Genomic DNA, 16,003 nt, shown 5'->3' on the forward strand with positions numbered 1-16,003 from the left:
TTAGTCACATTCACCCACCGATTTGTGTGCTAACAATTCATCTGGTGTTGAGCTTTTGATGGCTCACCATGCATGGCCAATGACATTAAATACCATTACAAGCCTCTTGTGCATCAACATTTGCTTTAATAAAAATCACTCCATGTGAGGAGCTGCCACATCAAGAGTCCTCATTTGAGAGTAATTTATAGTAGCTGCAATGTGGTAATCATTATGCTTGCTCCAACCATCGGGTGTGCAGAGCTTCTTTTGGATGTGCCAAGGAATTGCACATTTCCCCTTATTTTTCATATTGCTTTCTGCAAGACACTTTTTCTTGCACAGTTCTCTCTTCAGTAGCTGAGCCCTTCCACATGGAATTCACAAAGGCTCATCACATGCGTTAAAATACGATGTACAGACATATATATGCAGCAACTTTATGTTGAACAAAACCGTTCCATTTCCACCATGTTCAGCACAAGAATCCAGCTGTAGCTGACTCCCAAAGAAACAAATATAAAAGGATACATAGCACAATCTTATGTAGGAAGGTAAGTCCCACTGAGTTTAATGGAGTTTAAAGCTGTCAAATGCAGCTTTTCCAGACTGAGCAGGATGAAGAAGAGGAAGAATTGCTATGTAGCCAGTAGGTGCTATAGATTCACAAATGCCCCCATCACTAATAGACAGTATTTGTCACCTAAAATACTATTCTTCAAAGCACCATTAATCATCCATATTTGAACAAGATACTCATTAGATTTGCTCAAAAGCGTTGCAATCAATGCTGTGAACTGTTGAGGACTGACACCATTTTTTATATCTTTCCCAACTTGAACCCATCTTTTGCAATTGCTATGTGTTGCTATGGCAATTATTCTTGCATCTTACTAATATAGGAAACTGCCTTATACTGCGTCAGACCATTGGTCCATCTAACTCAACATTGTCTACAATGACCGGCTGTGGTTCTACAAGATTTCAGGCAGCAGACATTCTCAGCTGTACCTGGAGATGCCAGGGATTTAATCTGGGTCCTTCTGCATGTAAAAGAGATGCTCCAACAATAAGCTATGGCCCTTCCTCATGGTCTTGCAATGACCACTTTCAAACAGTACAGTTTACAGGATCACAATCCATTGCAGCTTGACACAAATATTAAAGAAGTATGATGAAGACGAAGTCCACTTCCACAACCCTCCATGCTGCATATGTGCTTTTGGCTCAGCCTCACACATCGCCCATGCATTCCAGTGCCAAAATTCAGAAGCCCTTCAAGTGTCCAGAAAATGTGGCAGTCCAAAGAACAAGAGAACCAGAACACTGGTCTGCAATATGACAAAATTTAACAAGAATTTAATGATGCAAGCATTTATTTAATTAAGTGAGGGGGAGGGATACAATTTCTCCCCCTTAAATAGAAGAGCACTTGAACAATGAAGCAAGACACAAGGGGGTTGAGAAATCCCCTTCCTGTAAGAATATTGGTCAGGAACTGCAAAGATAAGAAATCTCTAGTTCCAAGTCTACTGAAGTAGGAAGCAAGCTCTTGTTCCCTTCCAACAAATGGATAACTCTTTCTCATATGTTGCCTTTTTGTACGTATTTCATATGCACACCCAGAATGATTTCCAGTTGTATACAGCATTAAGGTGGCTCGGAATTTAATGTAATACTTCCCAGAGTTTGGTGGAGGCAGTATAATCCTGGCAAATGCTTATCTCATCAAGATAAAAACTAGAATCCTCCCTATTCTTGAGGAACGTTCTCTCAAGTGTAATATTTCAATGCTGCTTTGCAACTGTTTATAGGTAGGCATGCATAATCCGGAATATCCAGATATGAAAACAACATTTATTGCTCCTTCCTTGCGCCAAACTAAATGCTTTGAGCAATGCACCTACACTGTCCTATGCCCTGACCTCGATACGCTGGCCCCAATTCAGTGTATCATAAATTCAACGGGATCTTATGCATGCATACTGAGATGCTATCAAGGATGCTGCTCCTCCCCAGATTCTGTGGGGATGGATGTGTTGTTTAAGTAGCCACACATAGTCTTACAGTAAAATCCTAAGCATGTGTGTACTTTGAAGTCCCATGGGCATTAACAATGCAATCCTCATGTTTACTCAGAAGAAAGTCCAACTGAATTCAATGAGACTTGCTCCCAGGTAAATGAGGTTAGGACTGCAGCCTTAGTCTCTAGTAAGAGTGCTTAGGCAGTGTGATCTTACACATGTTTATACATAAGTAAATCCCACTGTGTTCAACTGAGTTGAAAGTGTACACGTATTAGATTCCTAGATGCAGAACTTCTAACATACATTAATTGTGGAGAAGTCAAGTTTCCCAAGTCTGACCAGGAAAGGGTTAACCTACTGCCAAGAGAAGATGCCACTGATAGTAACTATCAGAGGCACAGGGCTATGCTATGCTTAAGCCAAAGTCACATGACCAATTGCCTAAGAAAAGGACAGGCTAGGCTTAAGAGAGGGATAAATTTTTTTAGAAAGAGAGTTGTATTTGGAGTTGGGGGAGGGGGGAAATAGAAAAGGAGAGTAAAAGAGAACAGAGCTTCCTATGGGGCTTAAGGAGAAAGGGATCATATATTCCCCAAATGTAGCTAACCAAATTAAAAACAACACTGAATTTGAAAGAGGGGGGAAGTATCAGGCACTGAATTGCAGAAATTGTAATTTTATGCACAACCTGTGCAAGTTGTCACTTCACACTCTGTCATTTCCTCAGAACATACAGGCTTCACTGTCTCGGTACCAGAGGTATGAACTAGCCTTAAAAAATGAGTTGGGGAAGGAGGGGAAGTGGGCAGCCAGGACATTAGTTTGCTAACAGTGAATCCTCTGCATTCTTGCTCAGAAGTAACTCTGGATTACCAAGGCTGAGTGGGATTTGGGGGGGGGGGGTTAGGGGAAGGATAGTACCTCTGGTGGGGGGAACATGTCATGGTCCTCCTGGGGTAGTTTGTCTACCTTTGGTCCCCACCCTGCACTCACCCGTGGCTCCTAGAAGCTGTCAACGTGTGACAGCAGCCATACCCCGGAAACGGCTTTGACTGGCCAGCTAAGCCAGGTAAGGGTAGCCAATAGATCATTCAGTGAGTCTGGAACTTTCCCTGCATGCGAATACAGCCTCTGGCGAATTGAGCGGATGAGACCCATATTGGGACCAGTGGTCAAGAAGGCAGTTTCTGCACATGCTGTAGAGGGAGGTGAGAAGCAGATGGGGCTTGTCAACCTGGAAAGGCAGCCCAAATTCTGACCATAAACCTTGCAGGATATCTTTGTGAGATCAAAATGGTAAGGAGTAAACCCTACACAAATACAGAGTACAGTGGTACCTCGGGTTACATATGCTTCAGGTTACAGACTCTGCTAACCCAGAAATATTACCTCGGGTTAAGAACTTTGCTTCAGGATGAGAACAGAAATCAGGTGGCGGCGACACAGCGGCAGCAGGAGGCCCCATTAGTTAAAGTGGTGCTTCAGGTTAAGAACAGTTTCGGGTTAAGAACAGACCTCCAGAACGAATTAAGTTCTTAACCCGAGGTACCACTGTACAGTCCCTAAGGCAGTTGGATGGTGCCTCGTAACCTCCTTCCGGCAGCTCTTGCAGCCAAGCTGGTGCCAAATGTATTACTCGGCTTTCCTTTGGACCACATCAGCAAGGCTGGACAGCCTAGGATCTCCCTACACACTGCCCAGACTTGCAACTTTGGTACTGCTAAGGCAGCGGTTTGACTTCACCCCCGGAGGTGCACTCCATTGTCTCTCGAGACAGATAGATGCCAACAAGAACCACCAAGGCTGAGAGAAGGCTGGCTCCCCTCAGGTAAACAAGAGAATTTGTGGCTGATGTGAGGTCAAGACAAGGAAGGCCACCTAGACCTTCTCCATTCTTCTGGAGCCAGGTAGGTAGGTTGGGGTAACTGGGCTCACTAATAATCACCATCCACTTAAAGCCAACTTTAGCAACTATGAATTTCACAGTAAAACAAAAACAAAAAACACCATTCCTAGTGCTGCCATGGTGCAAAAGCATGGAGCCAATTCACAGAACCTTACGGCTCCTCATAATTTTACACGGTCTCCCCCCTAACAAAAAATAAATTGATTCATTAATCTGTGTCTACATATGTGTCCTGTGATTTGTTGGTGGTTTTGTTGGTCCCCTGCGCAAAAGTCATGAAAACCCATGGAGACCCTGGAATCAGTGTTTTTGCAATAGAACTGCATTTTTTTACTATGTGCCAGTGTAAAGCTGATGGTGTATTTTTAGGAAAAACATATCAAATCATGCTGATTCAAGAAGGTAACATTTAATTCTACTGGAACCGATTTTTACTCAGACCCTGTGGAAAAGCAAAAAGCATGTGTGGCTAGGCACATTTTCTATCTGTTGGAAGAGAAGAGGGAGTAGAAACTCTGTCACTTTCTCAAAATTCCAAAATGTGTCCATAAAGACTAATGAACTCTGAACTAGAAGCTAATGAGCTTCTCCCTCAAGCTGGCTTCATCACAAAACATATTTGAGGAGCTGCCGGGGCCCACCAGTGATATCTATTGTGGGATCCCCTTTTAAAAATAAAATAAAAAATCCAGCACTCTAAGGTCCAGGCAGTGGTGTCAAGAGTTTATTGATAGACTCATTGCTGCTGACCGCTATTGTTGCCGCCAGTGGAGGCACCAGAAGGCATTTTGCTGTGGGTTCGCTGAAGCTCAATGCATCTGCTTGCATTAAGTGAACAACCTACAGGCACAAGTGTGTTTCAAACTGACAGCGACTCTCACAAGGAAAATCCTAGACCAGGTCAAGCCTAAGAGAGATAACAACAACAACAATATTTATTACGGCCGTAGGCCCATACCAGTAAAAACAACACATAAATAACAGCTTGTGCACGTGGGGAAAAAAACAGCCGCTAAAACACCACTATAACAATAAAATACTATAAGATAGAATGGCATACTACGCCTTAGTTAGCTTGTAGTGCTCCTTGGCGTCGCTTTTGGGTAAGGACAGTGACCAGGAACCTAGCCACTTTCAGGGTCGTATGAGTATCCTTATCCTGCCAGATTTGGGCAAGGTGGAATTTTGGTGGGGTACCCTCTAGTTTCTGTATGATTGATCCCAACAAATTTGCCCGTGGCACGTTGAACGCCTAAGAGAGATGTTTTCCTTGGCTTTATGCTCTCTCTGTGGCCAAATACAACCCTAGTTTCATCGGAATACAAAACTTCCAGTAAATCTACACACTGCTTCAAGATTTAATACAATTACTCTTCTCACTAAGCAATGCTTCAGTACCAACATCTCTTTTGTCACTCCATCCAAGCGATCTATGCACAAAGCCATTACACATAAATTACTTAACGATGGACTGTGGGCTACACTGACAACTTTTTTAATGGGTTCCGTCCATTTTCAAATCGAATGTAAATGATATTTTAAGCCACGATGACTGAATCTCTCGAGTTTCACAACTTGCTTATTACATATCTGTGTTTTTAGAAATGGAACGTTTTCATTTGGCTTTGGCAAACGAGTGCTTGTCAATTCAACTCCAATCAATCCATTTGTTCCCACAAGATTTTAGAACCACTTTGCGCTTTATGGGACCGTCCAGGAAAAAACAGTAAACATGCAAGGGAGAGACACCTTTGGGTGTTCACCCTATTTAAACGTGCTAAGAAGAAAATGTTCAGAAATGTTATTCATCCTGCACAAAGTGCAACATATCAAAAATCCAAGCAGCTGTAGGATAGAGCTGCTCCAAACACTTATATCCCTGCTTATATCACAATTAACAAGCTAATGCAAATATAACATTTATTATGTGATCTGCCAGTAAGAGCTGCTTTATACCAGCATTCCAGCGGTGTCCACTATGAGAAGCACATAAAGTGGGAAGGAAATACACACGCCTCCGAACATGCGGTGCGCAAAAGGGAACGACAGCCAATCACAGCTCCCTTACCCATTTCCCCAAGCGCTTGAGGACACGTGTCTCCCTGTCACAATTCATATTGGAGTAATATGGACAAGTTCAAACGGCAGTTTCGTCTGCAATAAATGCAACACTTGGGTATTAAAACCAGGAAGTGTATACCTTGAAAGCAGCAGGGATTTTCCCTGGTGGGCTCAAAAGCGCAATTCCAGCCACTGCACACTTCTTGCAATTGCCGCTGTCTGCGATGTGTTTGGGCAAGGGGGACGCAGATAAGTCAGCGTGTGTGCATTTACAGACACTGTGTGGACGGCAGGGATCGGATGCACATCTGCCCCCTTTTCAAACAACTGAAAGGCCCATGCCTTTCTGCAAGGAGAAATGCAACAGTTCCCCACCACCCACCCCCGCAAAATACAAGCACCAGTGTGTCTTGCTCAAAGCCCCTCGCTGTCAGGACCCTTCAGCCTGAGGAGATTCTGCAGCCCCCTGCAGATCTGGCTTTTTTGGGGAAGCAGAACAGAGAACTGCTCGCTCATGACTCAGGCTTATGCAGTGTGACAAGAAGACTGGCTTCCCTCCTGACTTTTTGCATCTGCACGTACTCCAGGGGCAGTTGCATTTGCAAGAGGGTTCGTATGCAAATGGACAGCTTCCTGCGCTCAAATGGTGACTGTGGAGGCAAGTATGCAGAGGCAAGCCTCCTTCCTGCCCGCTTCTCCTCCAAACTGGCTTTTAAACAAGCTGCCCTGTTGAGCAATACTACTGACATATAGAGAAACTCACCCCCCCCCCAAGCGAGATATCAGCAGAGAGAGGGGGAAGGGGGAGGACCAAGCCGCTCTTGTTTCAAGCAGATGGCTTCCTGGAGTGGGATTTATTTCTGCAGGAGGTAGAAGCCAGCGGTGGCCTGCAGCTCTCATTGTACAACTGCTCTCACAAGGGCTGCCGAGGAACCAAACAATGGGTTAAATTCGATTTTAAATTGACGACAGTGCGATGATTAATTAACTCTACTGAGATCAGCCAAGATGCACTGCTGGGAAACCGAGATATACAGCAGAGTTTAACCCATTGCGTGGGGGGGGGGGTTGCATTTAAAAAGTAATAGTAATGCAGTTTAAGCAAACAAGGGGGTGGTGGTTTAAAAAAGGCCAGTTCGAGAAGTTGCTGTTTGACCTTTCCTTTTCCCCAAAAAACAAATGCTTGAGAAAGAGAGCCAGTTTCGTTAAAACTGTCTCGCCCCCAACCCCTTTGTATGCAGATTTGAGGCAGTTTTGCTTGCCTGGCGGGTTTTTCCGGGCAGACTTGGGCTGCTTCAAGGCAAACTTGCACTAAGGCGGTCACAGGTCGGAGGATTTTGGGGGTTTTTTTTTTTATTAAAAAAATATAAATGTGGGAATTTTGTTTTTTTCCTTTCCTTTCCTTTCCTTTCCGCAGCCGGCAGCAGAAACTTCCCCGGGACTTTTCTCCGGGTTCTACCAACTTTTAATTGCATTCCGCTTCTCCACGTCTATCCTGGAGGAAAGTGCAGCCAACTTTTCGGAATGGGCTCTTCTCGCCAACCCGCTGGGCAGACAAGGAAGGTTCGCGTACTAAGCGAGGCTGCTTCTCCAACCATCCCCTCCCCACCCCGACCAGCTTCTCTGGGAACAGATCCCTTAATACGTACCAGGCTCGTTGCGTTGTCAATAAGATACTAACAGGAAAAGGCGCTCCGTGCATGACTTTGCAATCCACAGCTGCAAAAAAGCAAGGAAACTTTCATGGCTCATCCATGAAGGAAGGAAAATAAGCACCTATGTGGAACATGGAGAGCCCCCGCACCCAGCAATGGGGGAATAAAACGTGCTCTTCCCGGAAGGTTAGTATCTTCCCCGGACAGACCCTCCGAGAGGGAGGCTCGGCTGCGCTTTGCTCTGGAGCTGGACGGAGCCCTCCTAGTGAAAAGTAAGATGCGAGCTGGATCGCCACTCCGGAGTCGGATTGCTTACCTCTCGACCCCGGACTCTTGGGGCCACTGACCAGCGCAACTTTAAAAGTTTCACTCAAGACGCCCCTGCACAGTATAGTGCTTAGGTCAACAAAGGTGGGAGGAAAGAAGCAGGCATAAAACTGATTTGAAGAATCAGGCATGAAACTGTTTGATGATTCAAATGCATCTAATGATGCAAAAAATTTGGCTAGAATATACATTTGGCTTATTTACTGCAGTTTAACACTGTTCACATGTGGGACAAATATTCCCTAGTGCTAAATGGCCTCTAGCATTCCGCAAACTCCAAATATATCAATTCTTAATAATAACAGTGATAATATTTGTTACTTGCTTGTGGCACACAAAACTTGCAACATATTTAAAAACATAAGCACGAGTAAAAATACACTACAGAAAGAACAGTCACAAAAAGCACATGCCATTTCTACAAATACTCAAAGCCACCCTCCAGCAGAAAGCTTTTAATTGTCTTTTATTTAAAAATTAATGTATGCACACGATAATATTCACTCCAAAGTTTGATCTTACACATTGTTGGGAATGATTATTCCTATTTATTTAAACTGATTTAGGCATGCCTAATTCTTCTTAAGATCAGACTGTAGAAGAATTAGATGCTGTCAGTGCTCAAATTATTATTGCCTACAACAGAGATTTGATACAGGTGCATTGGGAGTAAAGGACCTCTCCCTGTAGCCACCCTTCTTGACACAGGCATGCCAGCAGAGTATCCAAAGCAGATCCTAAGGTATAGGCAGGGTAGTACAGGTACAGGTGTTCAAATAAATAGCTTGGGCCTAAACCATTTATGGCTTAAAGGGTTAAAACCAGCACTTTTAAATTGGCCTAAAATGCACTGGTGTCTTGGACTGGCTGGATGCAGAGGAGTAGTGGGAGACATCAGCTGGGGAACACTCAAGGGACAAAGGCTCAGAGCTCAGGGACTGGTGGTGGGATGGCAATGAGTGGTCAGAGGGAGAAGATTGGGAAAGGTGGTGTTGGAAGCTGAAGAGGCAACAGGGTTTAGTGAGTAGGAGGAGTCTGTGGCAGAGAGAAGTCCAGAAGGAGAATCTGAGGAAGAGGGAGGCCAAGAGGCGGAGATGAGTCAGTCTGGAGTTTAGATTTGATATCCCGCTTTATCACTACCCGAAGGAGTCTCAAAGCGACTAACATTCTCCTTTCCCTTCCTCCCCCACAACAAACACTCTGTGAGGTGAGTGGGGCTGAGAGACTTCAGAGAAGTGTGACTGGCCCAAGGTCACCCAGCAGATGCATGTGGAGAAGCGGAGAAGCGAACCCGGTTCCCCAGATTACGAGTCCACCGCTCTTAACCACTACACCACACTGGCTCTGGAGAACAAGCTAAGGTGTCTCCCACTCCTGCTGCAACCACCTCCCCTCAGCCCTGGTCTCCCAGAACTAGAAGAGGAATGGAGGAGGAGGAGGAGCAGAGAGAGGTGTGCTGGCAGAGTCTTGGAGCGACCTGGGAGAGGAGGAGGCTTAGACAGCTGTGGGAAGGCAGGGACCCTCAGTCCTCACAACTGCCTCAAAGGGGAAAAACCTATGGGAAAGAATTGCTGTGCTCACTAGGCATGGCACTACTGAGCAGCCTGGTTCTTCTAATAAAGAGTTAATTTAGTCTGTGTGATTTATTGCTGACCCACTCCTGACAGTGCTGAACCACTGCAGCTGATATTATAAAGATGCTGCTCACCTTGTCCCCAATAGGACTCTGGCCGCCACATTCTGAACCAGCTGAAGTTCCTACAATATCTTCAGTACGCACATAGTAAGAGCATGGATCACTGGAAAAGTCGGCCTTCTGTATATATTTAAGCCAGGAGCATTCCTATTCTAAGATCGCCAACCCAATCCAATATCAGCCATCTTCCAGAACTCGGAATCTCCCTACCCACAACACCTCAGTCTTGCTTAGATTAAACCTCAGCTCATTTGCTCACACCCATTCCAGAACTATTGCCAGGCCTTGGTTTAGGATTCCGACAGCCTTCCTGAGATCAGAGGTTGACTGATAACAATGCAGTATAAACCTTTGGATGGCTTTCCTGGAAAATTCATGTTGTACAGCTTGCAGGTAAAAATGGACTCTACAAGCCAATGGCCACCAGACAGAGCAAAAGTCCCCCAACACCATTTTCTGGGAATGACTATTCAAGAACAACCTGAACTATTGTAATACAGAGCCTCCTAAATCCCAATAATTGACCCAGGATGTTACAGTTGATAGTACATACTGAAAGCCTCTGAGGTCCAGGAGGATTATCAAGGTAGCAGCATCCTACCCCTGTCCACCCTATCATGAATCATCCACCAGGGTGACTAAGGCTCCTTCCATCCCATAAATAACCCTGAATCCAGATTGGACTGGATCCAAGTAATAATACAGAACTGCCTAGAGTTGAAAAGCCACAATGCGCTCTATCATCTTGCTTTGTAAAAAATGCAAGTTAGACAGAATGGTATTTGTTAATTGCCAAATAATTTAAAGTCAATTATAGGAGAAGTCTCACTTTGCATCCTTGAGACAGGAACCACTTCTTATCTTAGGGAGGCACTCACTACCTCCTAGGTCCTTGATTTCAAAACCATGAAGGGGAGGATCAAGGGGGAAGTCAAAGGCCTCACTACTCCAAGCTATTTAACCACATCCTTGGGTAAAACAAGCTGAAAAGTATCTGCCCCAACAGTGCAAAATAGTATTCTGATCCCATCCATGTCTGCACACCAATATGCATACTCAGGTTAAAGAATTAGTGTAAAACTGCAGACATCATTTAGAGCTTATTGGAATAAAGTAGCTAAGCTACAAATTTAAGAAAAAAACCAAGCACTTTGCATTCTGCAACATTGTGGTTGATATGACCACCGTCAAAACAACAAACAACTTACATGCCTCTTCTGAGTTAGAAGTAAAAAGCCAGTCACAGAGACCACACAACCAATGGCTGATCATACAGTTCACTTCTCTCTGCTTTTATCATCACAACAATCCTGTTAGGTTGAAGGAGGAGTTGCCAAAGTTCACCTAATTAGATTTGAACCCTGGTCTTCCTAGCCTAAACCCAATGCTCAAACCACCACAATTTATATACATAGCCTCCTGCAGCTGTTGAAACCAACCTAGATGAAGCTACTCATGCACATAAACAACAAGGATTGCCTGTACTACATAATTGCATCCAATCCCACCAATTAAAACACAAATATGCTTATTAGAAGCTTTCTACCGGTTTTCTGTTGTCCATTTGCAAAAGACAAACAGTGCTAGATACTTAAGGTAATTTACCATCACCAGTGCCTGTTACCAATTTTTGTTTTACCCCATGCTTTTGACAGCAGCTCAATTTCCATATATTAGTCAGGTGATAAGCATTTAGAAACGTCCCCTGGTGATTTATCCATACCAAATTGTGGTCAAAAACAGAAAAACAGATACCTAAGTCAGAATCTGAAAAGACTCAGCTTAAGAACTACCCTCCCATCTCACTCCTGAATGTGGATTACAAAATATTTGCAGACATTTTGGCAAGTAGATTTAAAAAGGTACTAAATGAAGTAATTCACAAGGACCAAGCAGGCTTTCTCCCTGGTAGACATTTGTATGAAAATACTAGGAACATCATTGACATTTTGGAACTTTTGCAAACCAACAGGAATACAAGAGCGGTGTTAATTTTTATTGATGCGGAAAAAGCATTTGACAACATATCTTGGAGGTTTATGAAGAAAAATTTGGAAGGGATGGGAGTGGGACGGGGGTTTGAAAATGGAATAGAAGCAATTTATTCAGAGCAAAAAGCCAAATTAATAGTGAACAATGTGGTGACGGAGGAATTTAAAATTGAAAAAGGGACAAGACAGGGGTGCCCTCTATCCCCTCTTTTATTTATTTCAGTCCTGGAGGTGCTACTGAACATGATTAGGGAGGACCGGTTGGTACAAGGGATAGAGGTCGGAGTGAAACAATATAAACTGAAAGCCTTTGCAGATGACTTAGTCTTGACATTACAAGAGCCAGAACCCAGCACAAAAAGAGTTTTAGAACTTATATCAGAGTTTGGTCGGGTTGCGGGATTTAAGTTGAACAAACAAAAAACTAAGGTTTTGACTAAAAATTTGACACCCGCAGAAATAGAAGGGTTCCAGAGAGAAACAGAATTAAGTGTGGTGAAAAAAGTGAAATACCTAGGGATCTATTTATCCTCCAAAAATCTGAATTTATTTAAAGATAATTATGAAAAATGTTGGTTGGAAATTAAAAAGGACTTGGAAATTTGGTCAAGATTGAAACTTTCCTTGTTGGGTAGAATTGCAGCTATAAAGATGAATGTATTGCCGAAAATGTTATTTTTGTTTCAAACCCTACAGATTGTGGACAGAGTGGAATGTTTTGGAAAATGGCAGAAGGATATATCTAGGTTTGTCTGGCAGGGCAAAAAGCCCCGAATAAAGTTTAAAATTTTAACTGATTCGAAAGAAAGAGGGGGGTTTGCCCTGCCGGACCTGAGGTTATACTATGAATCTGCAGCCTTCTGCTGGTTGAAAGATTGGTTTTTGTTGGAAAACACGGATGTCCTAGATCTGGAAGGATTTGACAATGCTTTTGGTTGGCATGCATATTTATGGTACGACAAGGTTAAAGTTCATAAATTGTTTAAAAACCATATTGTTAGAAAAGCAATTTTTGCAGTCTGGTTGAAATACAAAGACTTATTAGAGAGTAAAACCCCGAGGTGGTTATCACCGATGGAGGCTAAGGCTCGAAAAAGACTCAATATGGAGGCCTACTGGCCGAAATATTGGGAAATAATTGAAAAAATTGGAGACAACTGGAGGTTGCAGAGCCTGGAGAAATTAAAAAATAAGGTGCGGGATTGGTTACATTATGCTCAAATTCAAGAGGTTTTTAAAATAGATAAAAAAGTTGGTTTCCAGGTGGAAAAATCGAAATTGGAGACAGAATTGTTAGAACCAAAGACCAAGACATTATCGAGAATGTATAACTTGCTGCTTAAGTGGAATACACAGGATGAGACAGTTAAATCTGCCATGATAAAATGGGCACAGGATGTTGGACATAACATAATGTTTGAAGACTGGGAAAGGTTATGGAACACCGGAATGAAATTTACGGCATGTAGTGCCTTGAAGGAAAACATTATGAAAATGATATACCGGTGGTACATGACCCCAGTCAAGTTAGCTAAGATATATCACCTGTCTGATAACAAATGTTGGAAATGTAAGGAGGCAGAAGGGACATTTTTTCATCTCTGGTGGACCTGCCCAAAAGTGAAGGCCTTCTGGGAAATGATTTATAATGAATTGAAAAAGGTATTTAGGTATACCTTTACTAAGAAACCGGAGGCCTTCCTGCTGGGTATGGTAGACCAGAAAGTGTCAAAGAAGGATAGAACTTTCTTTATGTATGCCAGCACAGCAGCAAGAATACTCATTGCAAAGAACTGGAAGACTCAAGATTTACCCACGCTGGAGGAATGGCAGACGCAGTTGATGGACTATATGGAACTAGCCGAAATGACTGGCAGAATCCGAGATTCGGAAGAAGAAACAATTGAGGGGGATTGGAAAAAATTTAAAGATTACCTGCAGAAATATTATATGTTGTATGAAGCTTAAGTTTGTGCACGATTAGGAAATGTTATGCTTTAGCAAATAGGATTAAGTAAATGGTAAAATAAGTCATAAAAGAGAAAAGGAGACAATCTGAACTAAAACATTATGTTTATTATAAAGGTGTTAAAATTGAGATACAACATATTGAATTTGAAGACATAATGATTGGAAGTTATAATAAGGTTTGAAATAAGGTAACAATTTGCTGATATTGTTAATTTAAAGAACGCAGATCTGGAAGGTGTGGGGAAGTCCAAAAGGGATTTAAGGACAGTTGAATCGTTAAGTATTTTCTTTTTTTTTTTTTTTTTTGGTTAAAAAAAATGTTTCTTGTATTTCTTGTTTCTGTACTGTTTGGAATGTATAAAACTATGAAAAGAAACGCAATAAAAAATTTTTATAAAAAAATATATAAAAAAAAACAGAAAAATGCAACAGGCTAGGCTTCTCCCCCCCCCCCCCCCCCGGTAGCTGGCAGCTATAAAGTAATTTAGGACAAATAATATAACTCAGTATATATCTAACTATTGTTTCCCATCATAGTGGAAAGTATTCAGGTGAGCTGTGAGAAGGCACCACACCTTATATTCATAACCACATTCATATTTCCATATGGGAGTACTTTGTTCTCACTTTGACTTCAGTCGTAAAGCATTACATTGCTGTTGCTCTCAGATTTAATTACTGTTTTCTTTGTCCTGAAAAGTAGTTCCTACCTGTTTATCTGTGCTGGGTATCACCAAATATTTTGCCTGTTAAGAGGGCACCCTAACTAAAGTACTTGCAAAAGGGGATGGGAGGTGTAACCATAGATCAGAAGGTGGTGGTTGTTTTGTTAAAATTTATATACCACCCTTCATTTGAAGAATAGTTAGTTAAAACAAAACAGCCCCCCAAACATCTATACTAGTATGAGCTACTAATGAAGCATGACACCAGCTTACATCACATTCAGAGATAAAGAGAACCGTATTTATAGGACAAGTATAGTTTGTCAGTTATGGGAATTAATACTGAGATTACACCTTGTTTCTTATTCCATTTATAAACCATTTTACAACCTTGATGCTTATTTGTATGCATGGTTTTATCCCTGTCACATACGTCAGTAAATGTGCATTAATGGATCTGATCCATACACACACAATTTGAATGGGTACCAGTTTATGCCCACAAAAGCATTCAGCAGAACACAATTAACTACTGACATCACATTGCAGAGAAGGATTGCCATTTAACTGGAGGCAGTGACGACTTAATGAAATAAGTATGTACAAATTATCGTATATAGAAAACTATGATGGGCCGAATAATAGCACTTTTCGCTTTTCACTAAGCCTTATGTTTTCAGAAATGTGCAGGAATTGAGTGCATTTATTTATTTATGTTATTGAGGAATAACCTTTTGAAATTAAAATTTCCAAAGGCTATTTTACATCTACTTATTTATTTATCAATAAAATCATTTATAGGCTAATACAGTTAATGTAATAACACTTGAAATCAGTGTCAACAGCAGGCTACAACTGTTTCCAATTAAACCAGTAAAAAGCCATAGCCTTTTTAAAAACAGAAATGAATGACAGTTTAAAGTCCAACTCACCATTTAAATAAAGAACAGATTGGAAAAGAAACGTATTTAAAGCCCACCTAAATGCAAGCAGGGAGTGGGCTTGACACACCTCTCCATGATGAGTGGGGAAGTTTCATAAATGTGGGGCCGCAGTTCAAATGACGTCCTTTTCTTTTTTTTTAGTACTCTATGCAATTCTACCAGATCTGCCAAAAGTTGGAAGACATGGTGTGCTATTGATTTAGCTGGAAACTCTTTTATGGCAAGAGCGGAACAGTGCAAATTCCTTTTATAAAGTCAAAAGTATGAGTGTGAAAAAAGCATTGATGGAAGAATTAAAGGTGGTAATTGAAGTTCTAAGAAAGTGCCTCACCCTGACTAAAATATAAAGCAAGAACTTCCCATAGGCCCTGCTGAAATTTTCAACAGTGTAAGTGTATATTTTCTCATCTTGCAACACTTCCTTCCTATAAAACATGGGTAGGCAAACTAAGGCCCGGGGGCCGGATCCGGCCCAATTGCCTTCTAAATCCAGCCCGCAGACAGTCCAGGAATCTGTGTGTTTTTACATTAGTAGAATGTGTCCTTTTATTTAAAATGCATCTCTGGGTTATTTATGGGGCATAGGAATTTGTTCATTTCCCCCCCCCCCCTTCAATATATAGTCCGCCTCCCACAAGGTCTGAGGGATGGTGGACCATCCCCCTGCTGAAAACGTTTGCTGACCCCTGCTATAAAACATACTCCCATGTACATCAAAATGATGTCTGTACTACAGCAGCAATTGCCACGTTGAGGGTCATGCTCCATTAGTGGGTTAAGG

At 42.2% G+C, this 16,003-nt stretch overlaps 1 protein-coding gene and 1 long non-coding RNA gene across 2 annotated transcripts in view; one reads left to right on the forward strand and one right to left on the reverse strand.

Annotated features, from left to right (window-relative positions):
• The window catches only part of TET1 (tet methylcytosine dioxygenase 1), a 66,331-nt gene extending 58,624 nt beyond the window's left edge, over positions 1–7,707 (reverse strand). The window contains exon 1 of the mRNA XM_081913070.1: positions 7,623–7,707. The gene's annotated coding sequence lies outside the window, so the exon portion shown is untranslated. The remainder of the gene's footprint in view (positions 1–7,622) is intronic.
• Positions 7,685–15,831, forward strand: LOC309370958. The gene is made up of 2 exons (XR_014168764.1): positions 7,685–7,814; positions 15,364–15,831. It is a non-coding gene; the product is annotated as an uncharacterized lncRNA (long non-coding RNA).
• Positions 15,832–16,003: the final 172 nt, after the last annotated feature.

This window comes from Podarcis melisellensis (genome assembly GCF_964234715.1).
Source record: "Podarcis melisellensis genome assembly, chromosome: 5".
Lineage (NCBI taxonomy): Eukaryota > Metazoa > Chordata > Lepidosauria > Squamata > Lacertidae > Podarcis > Podarcis melisellensis.